The sequence below is a fragment of the Rutidosis leptorrhynchoides genome, chromosome 9 (genome assembly GCF_046630445.1).
Source record: "Rutidosis leptorrhynchoides isolate AG116_Rl617_1_P2 chromosome 9, CSIRO_AGI_Rlap_v1, whole genome shotgun sequence".
Classification (NCBI taxonomy): Eukaryota; Viridiplantae; Streptophyta; class Magnoliopsida; order Asterales; family Asteraceae; genus Rutidosis; species Rutidosis leptorrhynchoides.
In genome coordinates, this window is record NC_092341.1 from 246438682 (window position 1) to 246453054 (window position 14373).

At 32.0% G+C, this 14373-nt stretch overlaps 1 non-coding gene across 1 annotated transcript; it reads right to left on the reverse strand.

The window, feature by feature from the left end:
- Window positions 1–13676: 13676 nt before the first annotated feature.
- LOC139869813 (small nucleolar RNA R71) lies at window positions 13677–13783 on the reverse strand. The gene has a single exon (XR_011766391.1). It is a non-coding gene; the product is annotated as a small nucleolar RNA R71 (small nucleolar RNA).
- Between the last annotated feature and the right edge of the window lie 590 nt (window positions 13784–14373).

Here is a 14373-nt window from a genome sequence, read left to right on the forward strand (position 1 = left end):
GCATAAAGAAGAAAACATTGGACAAAATAAAATTTGTTAGAAACAGACGAATTAACTAAATTGAAATATTGTTAGGAATCCACGCTAACTGTTTCTAGCTAACTGTTCCCGGCTAACATTTAATTTATCTCAATTTACATTCTCGCAATTTTAATTTCTGCACTGTACATACTGTCGGGACACGTATGCAAGGTTTCGACTTATCATATCGACCCATCTATATATATATTTCGGAACAACCGCAGACACTCTATATGTGAAGGTGGGAGTTGGCTATACAGGGTCGGAGTTGATTCCAAAATATATATATACTTTGAGTTGTGATCGACACCGAGACCGGTACACGGGTCACGATACGTATTAATATTATATAATAAATTATATATGAATATGTTGAACTATTGGACTGTTGGACTGTTAATTTTGGACAATTAAAATGAGTTAAAATGCTGATTATATATATATATATATATATATATATATATATATATATATATATATATATATATATATATATATATATATATATATATATATATATATATATATATATATATATATATATATATATATATATATATATATATGAAACTAAACAATTCTTCAAGTTTGCCACTTGATTCTATTTTAAACCTCATTCGTATCTTGACGATTACAATTTGCATTCACAACTTTTCATGATTCTTGAAAACACCTCGATCGAGAAGTTGAACCAGCCGCATCTCGTCTATGGAAGAAAGATTCATGCATACAGTTATGCACCTGAAAAACTTTCGAAACCAAAGTTATAGTTAAAACTTATCCGTGTCGAATTCCTTATCATTCATTAGCAAAAATAACCATACGATTCCTTTTCAAGAAGCTAATTTTGTCACAGCTCCACTTCGACTTCTCAGTGAGACTACTCCTATTATAACCTCGATATTTATACCTTGTCCTTTCGCCGTAGTTACTGGAGAACCTTTTATATTTCACAACATCAACAGCAGATGTACCAGCAACTCGTTATCTTTTTGGCGAAATTCGCAATTGGTATTTTGAAAATCTCATAGAAATTCTCCCAGTTATACCGAAAACATCTATCCCTAAGAATTACATATTTCGAATGTGAAGTTTCTTAAAAACACCCTGAACTATGAAGTAGTTCTTGAAATGCTAATGAAGCAGCAAAAACTGTAAACGACTTTAACAGTCAAAAGTTTGACGATAAAATACAGTATGTTGGTAAAGCTCAGAAAATAAGAAGGATGGAAACTGGAAAACGAATTAAGCAAAGTATGAAGGAGGCTGTGGACAAATCACAAAGAATAAGTTTGACTTCAAAGAATCCAAACGATTCAGTGCCTGCTGAAGCCGTTAGTAAGAACCCTACTCCTTATTCTAAACCTTTCCAGATGATATTCTTCATCATCATCTTATCTTAGATATTATAAGATATCTTCATATTTTCCGTTATACATGTTTTTCATATTCCTGGAGATATTTTCATAACTATTATTCGAGATCATTTATCTCTCCGTAATGTCTGCAATACAACACAAAAGAAACTGTGAAACCTCCAAATTTAAAATATGAATGTTTTGAAGTAGTGTTGGGAACTGATGCATGAATTAGTATAATATAATGGAAATTGATCAACTTCATTATATTACAGTAAGTCATGTTAAGTTTCTAATGGAATGTGATGATTCACAGTACCGTCATCATGTGCCATGTTACACGGCTCTTACAATCTATCCAAATCTCTAAACATATCAAGAAAATATTTTCTTGATGATTCGGTCTTTTCCAAGGTATTCTGGTAATTTAACAAATCAAAACCATGCCAATAATTTTTTTTTTTTAGAACATTAGCTATGTTCATTCCAAATCTCATACCTACGAATTCCGGACTATTGCTCGCCTGACTCAAAGACGGGAAGAAGAAATGAAGGGAGTAGTTTTATAGTGAAATATCCGACAAAGAAATCGAAACAGATTACCGCATTAAATCAAAGGAGATTCTGTTTTCTAAATCGCCGAAGAACCAAATCTTATTACCTAAGATTTTCTTTAAATCCCTTAAATTCTGGAAATCAATTCTAGTCACGTCATCGGTTGAAACAATTCCATAATCACTCATTACATTCTTTTGTGATAGCTTCACTCGTGCGCTTCACATGATCGAATCGTTTTATCTATATCTCTCAATAATGATAAAACTCCATTATTACCTTATTCGTCATGAAAACATTTCTAATGTTAAGTATAACAACCTCTATCAAATTTCGGGGACGAAATTTCTTTAACGGGTGGGTACTGTAACGACCCGGAAATTTCCGACCAAATTTAAACCCTAATCTCTATATGTTTCCGACACGATAAGCAAAAACCCTAATTTTTGAGTCTAGAAAGTCTGAAATTTATATTTGGATAATTAGTTACCCTTTTGACCATGCCTGACGATTCACGAACCACTATTTGTAAAGGGATACATGATATATCTTAATTATAAATTGTATTATTATTAGATATTATTGTTACATTTTCATTAATAACTATTATTAATATTATTATTAATGTTATTATTTGTATTTAAATTATTATTATTAATTAATAATAATTATATATAAATTCATATGCGTGATTTTTGGGATTCAATCTTATTTCATGTTTCACTCAACTTTCTTCAAACCCTGTTCATGTCCCGGAATCTATTATAGAAACGAATTCAAACATTGAAATAAATCCAAATAACAGTTGGCTATTGCTATTACTTTTCATTTCTTTTATTTATTTAATTTTTTTTTTTTACCTGTATGAGTAATTAAACAGATTACACCTTTCCTTGCTATAAAAATCAATCACTTTGTCTGTGTTATGAACTCACTTTGCTTAACCACCATAAACTCACCTCTACTTGTTTCCTATTTGAATCAAATCCTTATTTTCTTGCTACTATGGAAGAAACTTAACAACAAACATCACTCATAAACTCTTAAACGATTACTAATTAGATATCTGTTTTGTTCGACCCATATCACCACCATAACCATCGAACAAAACTGGTGCTAACTTGGTTTCATCCGGCTACAACCTGTGAATTATATTACTGCTCGCTACTACCTTTATTTCGTGACCAAAAGTCACCAAACCCACAATCACAAACACTATCCTTACACCATGTTAAAACCTGTTCTTGTTTTTGAACCGAGACAACCATCAACAACCAAACACACTGTTGTTGTGTTACTATTGCAACCGCTATTCTATTTCTGTTGTTCTCCAGCACCAAACCGCCACCGTTACTCTTATTGCCTGTTATAATTCGATCAACAAACAAAACACCATCATCAAAATCACCAAAGCACCACCTTCTTCTTTGATAACCCTTCTCCTCCTTCCACTATTTTCAACCACCATCGCCCACCACAACAAACCACCACACTCCACCCTACGAAACACTTCCTCTCTTTTCTCCGCCTATATTCTTCTTCCTAGAAACCCCGTCACCACCACCTTTTTGATCATGAAACAACCCAATATCGAAACCCACTAAAACATTATTATCATCGTTATTTTTCTTCTGCTATTCGGTTTCTATGACTGTTAAACAAACCCACGAATCACAACCATTACAACCCACCACCTTTAGTTGATCAAGAACCACCACTATTTGTTACACGTTCCTGTTTTAAACCAAATGCGAATACCACCCTCGAACCCATAACAACTTCCGCTACTGCTGTATTTTCCTTTCATTATTCTGTCGAGTACTTAATATTATCACCATACTTTTCTCTCGACCCAGCCTACATACACTCTCATTATTTATATCAATTTGGCGAATGGCACAATGATTAGGAACAAATGGGATTGTAAGATAAAGGGTATGTTAAGTTCACAGTTTAAGAGTATATATATATTTGACCACTTGGAGATTAAATATGTATTTATGGTACTTGTTACATAATGGATAACAAACAGCAAATGGTGGCCGACATCCACTTTTCACTTAACCCTTGTTTATATATAAATATATATAAAAACGTATTATAAAAGGGGATGTGCACATGAGGGACGGTTACATAGCCAGGAGATTTAATGGGATGACATATTTAATTCTAAAGCTCACAAAAGATCCCAATTTTTAATTGAATAAATCTTTACGAATCGTTAGATGGGGCCGTGTTAGTTTGTTTTCTTATATATGTGGACCGAGAAGTTTACAATAGTAAATTGAGCCGAGTACATATTTGGGCCGAAAAGATTAGATTAAAAATAAACGGGTTCATATTATATCACAAAAACTGAAACGGAGTGATGTTCAAGGGTGTTTAGTTGTAAACTGGAGGTCGTGGGTTCAAACCTTGCTAGTGGCATTTTTTTAAATACTTTTGAGGTACAACTTCTTTTAGTATTATTATTATCATTATTATAAGATTTACTATCAATTCTAATATTTTATAGTACTAATATCATTATACTTATCATTAATAAGATTATTAATATTATTATCTTTATTAGTAATATTAAGTATTATCAATATTATCATTTTATTATTACAAATATTATTTCTGTATTATTACAATTATTATTACAATTATTGTTTCACAAAAGAATGATATATATAAAAATATATTTAACATATATAATTTAACAATACTAATACTTTTATATATGAAAATGAATACAATTAATAATGAAAGATATATAAGTTAATCATATAGAAAAATTATATCACCAATAATAAAATATAATTTGTTTGATTACGATTATATGTTTTAATAGATATACAAATGATATAGGTTCGTGAATCCAAGGCCAACCTTATAATTGATCAATGGTGTTATATGTATTTTTACTACAAAATACAGTATGGTGAGTATATAGTCCCTTTTAAAATCTAAATATTTTTGGGCTGAGAATACATGCGCTTTTTTTTTTTATAAATGATTTACGTTATAGACACAAGTGACTAAAATTACGTTCTACATGGGTTTGAATCAAAAATCCCCTAGCTTGGTAACTTTAACTATTGGTTTATGAACTGGTAGGCGCGAATCCTAAAGATAGATCTATCGGGTTTTACACCCCCACCCAGATGTTGTTCTAGTCACTACTAAACTAGAAGAACGGGTGTTTAGTACTTCGAGGTTAACGGAACGCACTTGATTCGGTGCACATATTATTATAACTCAGGGGTACACACTCTTGTTAAGGCTAGTTACCGGGTGCCCACTGCTTGGAATGCTTTTTATACACTTGCGAGTGTATTATATATTTATATATGAAATCTTGTGGTCTATAGTTATAACGCTGCTAGCATCAAACCTATATATCTCACCAACTTTATGTTGACTTTTTAAAGCATGTTATTCTCAGGTACGAATTAAGTCTTCCGCTGTGCATTTGCTCATGTTAAAGATATTATTTGGAGTCGATCATCGCAATGGGACCAACTGTTGAAGACTACGTCCGGAAGGATTAGTTCGGGTCTCTACAGAAAATATCCGAAAAATCGAATATCCGAATTTTCAGATTCGGGTTTCGGATAACACTTTTTAAAATTTTCGGATATTCGGATATCCGAATATCCGAAAATATATACATCAAAAATTAAATAATTTTTTATAGATTTATCTATTATTTTATAACTCTAAGGGCAATGGGCCTTTGGGTTGCATAAGGTGACTGTGTACACATCTCTAATTCACGATTTTACAGAACCCAAATCTCATTTCCACTTCACCAATTCACAAACCCAAATCTCGTTTCAACTTCAAAAGGCGACGGTAGTACTTGCTACTGTTACCGACCTATCGTAATTGATACCCAAATCTCAGCTCAATCGGTTTTGGGATTGAATAAGATTCAGATTTAATTTTTTAAATTTCGATACCTGCTCGTAATTGGTACCTGCTATTTAGTTGTTAGTCCATCGTTTCTTATTTTCTTTCCAGCCTACTGCATTAATTCATCTCTTGTAATATATGGTGTTCATTAATTCAGATTTCATTTCTTATTTTCTTATTTGAAATCATGTTCTTTTCCATTTAAAACAATGGTACAATCTCATAGTATTTGTTTGATCAAAAGTTGAAATTGAAAGTTCGGATATTCGGATAATCCGATATCCGAATCCGAAATTTCGGATATCCGAAAATCGGATATCCGAAATTTCGGATTCGGATTTCGGATGACCAAATCAACTATCCGAATTTTCGGATATCCGGTTTTGAACACCCCTAGCTATTAGAGTCCATAATTAGTATTTGTACTTTTTTAAAATAAATAATTAATAATAATATAAATATAAATTTAGATATACATTCCTCTCTCTTCCACACACTTCCAATCTTTAACTCTACTTATACCATTTCTGCTGGTCACGCTTATGTCAGAGGCAGTTTTTGCGCTTTTTGCCCAAAAAGCGCAAAGTGGCTGTGAGTCAGCAGAGTCAGTTTTTGACCTTTTCTAACAGTCAGGGTCAGTTTTTTGTGTCAGTTTTCAGTAGGTCCACCAGTTTATTATTTTTTAAATTTTATTTTATTTGTAACACATTTTATATAAAAAAACTATAAAAAAAACTAACAATTAAAAATCCTAAACACGATTACAAAATTATTAAAAAAAGTCCTAATCACGATTACAAATTTATAAAAAAAAGTCCTAAAACGATTACAATTAAAAACCTAAAATTAAAAGTTAAAAAACTTAAAGTCTTAAAATTACTTATTAAATCCTAAAATTACTCCTAAAATTACTTATTAATTCCTAACTAATATAAAAAAAATTTAACGTTCATAGCGAGTAGGAGATCCCGAATCATGCGAAGACGTATCATCATCTCGACCGTTCCCTGCCGGAAGGCTCCACACGTTACGCAGTACAACGTGATACGTTTGTTCTTCAGTTTTGCTATTCCGACCATCCGTTCCCACACGGCATCGGAACAAAACGCCTTGAACAAATTCGTGACCTCGTCACAATACCAAACGTCGGCGGCTTCGAAATCAACCCTATCGCGTATAAAACTTATTACGCGTTCTACATCCCAACCGGCGACGTCTAGATCGTTGAACGATTTAGTTTGCCCGTCGTACCAATAGTTTCGGTTGTCGGAAAGTTCACCATCGTGATGAACGTCGAGGTTGATGTAGCAATGGTTGGCCATTTTTTTGATTTGAGAATTGTGGAAATAGGTTTGATTGTGTAAAATTTGAGAGTAAAAATTTAAATGTTGTGTGTAAAAATTTTAAAAAAATAATGGGTAAACGGCTCTATAGCCGTTGGGGGGACACAAAATATTCGAACAGCAAATCTAACGTTTTTTTCGTCAAAGTCCTAACTAACGCTTTCAACTAACGGAAACTGACGCCCAGTTAATGGCCGTCAGTTTCCGTTAGTTTCGCCACCTAATCTGACCTTGGAAAACTGACAGAACGTTAGATATGGTCTTACGTGGAGCAATAAAATTCATACTAACTTTCTCATCCCTCTCTGTCTACCTCCGTTAGACATGCCTCACTCTCGCCATCAACCACCTCCAGCCCTTCAGGTCCGTGTTTGTATCATTTTGGTTTACCAAATTTTCGTATTTCGGATCTGGTTGGCTTGCGGTGATGGTTGTCTACTGTGGTGACTGCCGGAAGTGGCTGTCCATTGAAATGTCCCGTTCATATTGATTATAAACGTTCCATATTAATTGATTTCGTCACGAGGTTTTGACCTCTATATGAGACGTTTTTCAAAGACTGCATTCATTTTTAAAACAACCATAACCTTTATTTTATCTATAACGGTTTAAAAAGCATTACGTAGATTATCAAATAATGATAATCTAAAATATACCGTTTACACACGATCATTACATAATGGTTTACAATAAGAATATATTACATCAAAAATAAGTTTCTTGAATGCAGTTTTTACATAATATCATACAAGCATGGACTCCAAATCTTGTCCTTATTTTAGTATGCAATAGCGGAAGCTCTTAATAATCACCTGAGAATAAACATTCTTAAAACGTCAACAAAAATGTTGGTGACTTATAGGTTTAACCTATATATTATCAAATCATAATAATAGACCACAAGATTTCATATTTCAATATACATCCCATACATAGAGATAAAATTTATTCATATGGTGAACACCTGGTAACCGACATTAACAAGATGCATATATAAGAATATCCCCATCATTCCGGGACACCCTTCGGATATGATATAAATTTCGAAGTACTAAAGCATCCGGTACTTTGGATGGGGTTTGTTAGGCCCAATAGATCTATCTTTAGGATTCGCGTCAATTAGGGTGTCTGTTCCCTAATTCTTAGATTACCAGACTTAATAAAAATGGGCATATTCGATTTCGATAATTCAACCATATAATGTAGTTTCGAGTACTTGTGTCTATTTTGTAAATCATTTATAAAACCTGCATGTATTCTCATCTCAAAAATATTAGATTTTAAAAGTGGGACTATAACTCACTTTCACAGATTTTTACTTCGTCGGGAAGTAAGACTTGGCCACTGGTCGATTCACGAACCTATAACAAATATGTACATATATATCAAAGTATATTCAAAATATATTTACAACACTTTTAATACATTTTGATGTTTTAAGTTTATTAAGTCAGCTGTCCTCGTTAGTAACCTACAACTAGTTGTCCAACGTTAGATGTACAAAAAAAATTGATATATATTATCTTGAATCAATCCACGACCCAGTGTATACACGTCTCAGGCTAGATCACAACTCAATGTATATATATTTTCGGAATCAACCTCAACCATGTATAGCTAACTCCCTCATTACTGCATATAGAGTGTCTATGGTTGTTCCAAATAATATATACACATGGGTCGATATGATATGTCAAAACATTTGCATACGTGTCTATGGTATCCCAAGATTACATAATATATTAGAATACATGTATAATACAATATAAGTTAGCTAGGATATGATTAATATAGATTTGTTACCAATTTTCACGTTGCTACAACAAGAAAAATTATCCAATCTTTTTTACCCATAACTTCTTCATTTTAAATCTGTTTTAAGTGAATCAAATTGCTATGGTTTCATATTGAACTTTATTTTATAAATCTAAACAGAAAAAGTATAGGTTTATAGTCAGAAATATAAGTTACAAGTCATTTTTGTAAAGGTAGTCATTTCAGTCGAAAGAACGACGTCTAGATGACCATTTTAGAAAACATACTTCCACTTTGAGTTTAACCATGATTTTTGGATATAGTTTCATGTTCATAAGAAAAATCATTTTTCCAGAAGAACAACTTTTAAATTAAAGTTTATCATAGTTTTTAATTAACTAACCCAAAACAGCCCGCGGTGTTACTACGACGGCGTATGTCTGGTTTTACAGTGTTCTTCGTGTTTTCAGGTTTTAAATCATTAAGTTAGCATATCATATAGATATAGAACATGTGTTCAGTTGATTTTAAAAGTTAAGTTAGAAGGATTAACTTTTTTTTGAGAACAAGTTTAGAATTAACTAAACTATGTTCTAGTGATTACAAGTTTAAACCTTCGAATAAGATAGCTTTATATGTATGAATCGAATGATGTTATGAACATCATTACTACCTCAAGTTTTCTTGATAAAGCTACTGGAAATGAGAAAAATGGATCTAGCTTCAAAGGATCCTTGGATGGTGATAATGCTAAAAACGAACATATATTTCATAGCATTATCCCTCAAGAAAGACAAGCTTTTAGTTGCAATTGTTCTATTTACAAGTGATATTCGTTTAAATAATAAAAGGTGAAGACAAAAGACAGATTCGACGAATTGAAGACGCAAACGACCAAAAAGCTCAAAAGTACAAAGTACAATCAAAGAGGTTCCAATTATTGATGAGAAACGTCTCAAAATTACAAGAGTACAAGATTCGAAACGCAAAATACAAGATATTAAATTGTACGCAAGAACGTTCGAAAATCCGGAACCGGGACCCGAGTCAACTATCAACGCTCGACGCAACGGACTAAAAATTACAAGTCAACTATGCACATGAGTATAATATAATATATAATTAATTCTTTAAATTAATATATATATTATATTATATTATAAAAACCGTCGGCAGCTTAGGATCCTGGTTTGGTGAGCTGAAATTGTGGGCTCCGCACTCGCGGAGCTCTGAAGAGTAAAATCAACCGCACTCGCGGAGCATAGAATTCTATAAAAGCCCATGCAATTCGACGGTTTTGATACACCTTTTATATTTTATATATATTTTTCTTTCCCCATTTTTATGTATCAAGTATCACTCCAAATCGTAATCTCAATTGGTAATTTTAATTTTAAGTTAGTGATAATAATAAGGATCGATTAGTCGAATGTTTTAAGGTTTTGTAAGTCGAAACTATGTCCGTGTACCACTACGCTAATAACACCCACTGTAAGTTATGTTTATGTTATTTTCATTAATGTCTCGTAGCTAAGTTATTATTATGCTTATTTAATGCCGAAGTAATCGTGATGTTTGACTAAAAATATTAAAATTGGGTAATTGGGCTTTGTACCATAATTGGGGTTTGGACAAAAGAACGACACTTGTGGAAATTAAACTATGGGCTATTAATGGGCTTTATATTTGTTTAACTAAATGATAGTTTGTTAATTTTAATATAAAGATTTACAATTGGACGTCCCTATAAATAACCATATACACTCGATCGGACACGATGGGCGGGATATTTATATGTACGAATAATCATTCATTTAACCGGACACGGGAATGGATTAATAGTCTATGGAATTATTAAAACAGGGGTGAAATTATGTACAAGGACACTTGGCATAATTGATAACAAAGTATTAAAACCTTGGATTACACGCAGTCGATATCCTGGTGTAATTATTAAATAAAGTATTAAGACCTTGTTACAGTTTAAGTCCCCAATTAGTTGGAATATTTGACTTCGGGTATAAGGATAATTTGACGAGGACACTCGCACTTTAAATTTATGACCGAAGGACTGTTATGGACAAAAACCAGACGGACATATTGAATAATCCACGACAAAGAACAATTAACTCATGGGAATAAACTAAAATCAACACGTCAAACATCATGATTACGGAAGTTTAAATAAGCATAATTCTTTTATTTCATATATAATTCATTTATTGTCATATTTAATTGCACTTTTAATTATCGTACTCTTTAATTATCGCAAGTTTATTTTATTTCAATTTTATTTATCGCAATTTCATTATCGTTATTTATTTTACGCTTTAAATTAAGTCTTTTATTTATTATTTAATATTTTTACATTAGGTTTTAACTGCGACTAAAGTTTTAAAAATCGACAAACCGGTCATTAAACGGTAAAAACCCCCCCTTTTAATAATAATATTACTTATATATATATATTTGTATTTTTATAAATTAAAACTAATATAGCGTTAAGCTTTGTTTAAAAGATTTCCATGTGGAACGAACCGGACTTACTAAAAACTACACTACTGTACGATTAGGTACACTGCCTATAAGTGTTGTAGCAAGGTTTAGGTATATCCATTCTATAAATAAATAAATATCTTATGTAAAATTGTATCGTATTTAATAGTTTTTCCTAGTAAAATATACACTATTTCCTAGTACGCCTCGCACACATCAAGTATTTTTGGCGCCGCTGCCGGGGAACAACACTTAACGCCGAAGCGAGACGCTATTATTATAAAAAAAGTAGTTTTTACGTTATTTTTGTAGAAATATATTTACATAAGTTTTAAATATCAAAAATATAAAAACATAAAAAATATATATATATCTTTAAGTCTTTTAAAAAAAAGGTATTTTTAGTTATAAAATACTCATAAGTGATTTTTATTTAAAAAATAAGTTTTAGTTATATTATAAAACATTTTTTTTAAACAGAAAATTAAAAAACAAAACATAAAAAAAAAAACTGAACCTATAGAAATCGAACCCTTCTGAGCTGAAATTGAACCCTCCGCGACTCGCGGAGAGTTTGAACTGGACCATACCACACTCGCGGAGGTCCTCTGACAGGTCAAACCTGGTACTCATTTAATGCAAAATTAGGGTTTAATTATATTAATATTAATATTAATTAGGTTTTAATTTTAAATTAATTAGTTTTAGTTTTTATTTAATTTGTATTTTTAAGTTATATTAAGTTTTATTAAAATATATAAAATTAATAGTTTTATATAAAAATAATATTTTTATAAAAATTATAATTTTATAAACTTTAAGTTTATTTTTATATTTTGTATCTTTTTATTTGTTTTAGCATAATTTGTATTTTTTTTTATCGTTCGTACTTAGTTTTAAATATAGTATTTGCCATATTTATTTTTATTTCTAAAATTTTAGGCTTTGCCGTAAAATTCCTTAAGTGCTTTTTCTTTAGACTAAGATCTAGGTGCTTTAGAATTTTGCGACATCGTTTTTAGTTTTTAGTTCCTTTTTAAGTTATTGCCATTTGGGATATAGTATTTCTTTTAAGCTTTAATATTTTTAGACGCAACTTTTAATTTTTAGTTTTTAGTGCCTTTTTAAGTTTAGACGCGCTACTTTCTTATTTTTATTTTTCGACGCCTATTATTTTTCACCTTTTTATTTTTCGACGTTTTTCGACGCGCTCTTTTTCTTTCTTATTTCTCGCCATTCTAGTTTTTAGGACTTAGAATTTTCTCTATTTCTTATCTAATATTTCTTTAAATTTCAAACGAAAAATTGTTTTAAGTGGTTAAATTGATAGACATCAAAATTTTCTGGTTCGTAGTAATAGTTGGATTTGTACGTGGACCGGGTTATTGGAGCCAAACAGTACTCAATTATATTGAGACCAAACGAATCCTGCCCCTCTGCTGCATCTTTTGGCTATTCGAAACGTGGGCAAAATCAGAAAAGTCTATTAATTGGATAACTTATATAATTTTTCTTTCTTTTTAAAAACTAATAGGATATTCAGTGAATGCACCGAGCAAAACGTTCACCACCTTTTGTACGTTCACCACCTGTAACTCGATCAAGACATCTAGCAAATATTGTCGCCGTTGATTTTTCTTTAGAATCGTCATCCAGTCGACCAAATACTCCAATTCAAATTTTCGATAATCCATTTTTTGAACCCGACCTCACAATTGAGAATCCGGAGAATATTCAGGGACAATTCATAGATCCTGAACCACTAATCTTTCCTCCGAAACCACCAATCATTCAAACAGAGATTGTTGAGGAACAAACCATTAAATCAGAATCCTCTAGTGATTCAGATTCAACAAATTCAATCATGGAGAATCTGGAACCTCTAAGTATGGAAGACCGAATGAGAGCTAAACGCACTGGACAAGGTCACGCAATTACTCAACCTGACATTAATGCGCCAGATTATGAAATCAAAGGACAAATTCTACATATGGTGACTAATCAATGCCAATTTAGTGGTGCGCCGAAGGAAGATCCAAATGAACATCTTCGTACCTTTAATAGGATCTGCACTCTATTTAAAATAAGAGAAGTTGAAGATGAACAGATATATCTCATGTTATTTCCCTGGACTTTAAAGGGAGAAGCCAAAGATTGGTTAGAATCGTTACCTGAAGGGGCGATTGATACATGGGACGTTTTAGTTGAAAAATTTCTTAAACAATTCTTTCTGGCATCTAAAGCCGTAAGACTTCAAGGAGAAATTGTTACGTTCACACAGAAACCAAATGAAACTCTATATGAAGCATGGACAAGATTTGGAAAATTATTGAGAGGATGTCCGCAACATGGTTTAGACACCTGTCAAATAGTACAAATATTCTACCAAGGATGCGACATCACTACAAGGAAAGACATAGACATAGCAGCTGGTGGTTCCATTATGAAAAAAACAGAAACTGATGCTTATAAAATTATTGATAACACTGCTTCCCACTCACATGAGTGGCACCAAGAAAAAGATATCGTTAGATCATCTAAAGCAGCTAGAGCCGATTCTAGCCATGACTTAGATTCCATTTCCGCAAAGATAGATGCTGTCGAGAGACGAATGGAAAAGATGACTAAGGATATCCACTCAATACGAATTAGTTGTGAGCAGTGTGGAGGACCACATTTGACAAAAGATTGTCTCAGTATTGAACTAACAATGGAACAAAGAGAGAATGTTTCATACATAAACCAAAAGCCTGGAAATAATTATCAGAATAATTATCAACCGCCAAGGCCGATCTACAATCAAAACCAAAATTATAATCGAAATGTTCCATACAACAACCAACAAGGTCCTAGTAATCAACAAGTATCCAATAATACTTACAACCAGCAAAGACCTAATTTTCAAAACAAACCACCACGAACCGATGATAAAAAGCCAAATTTAG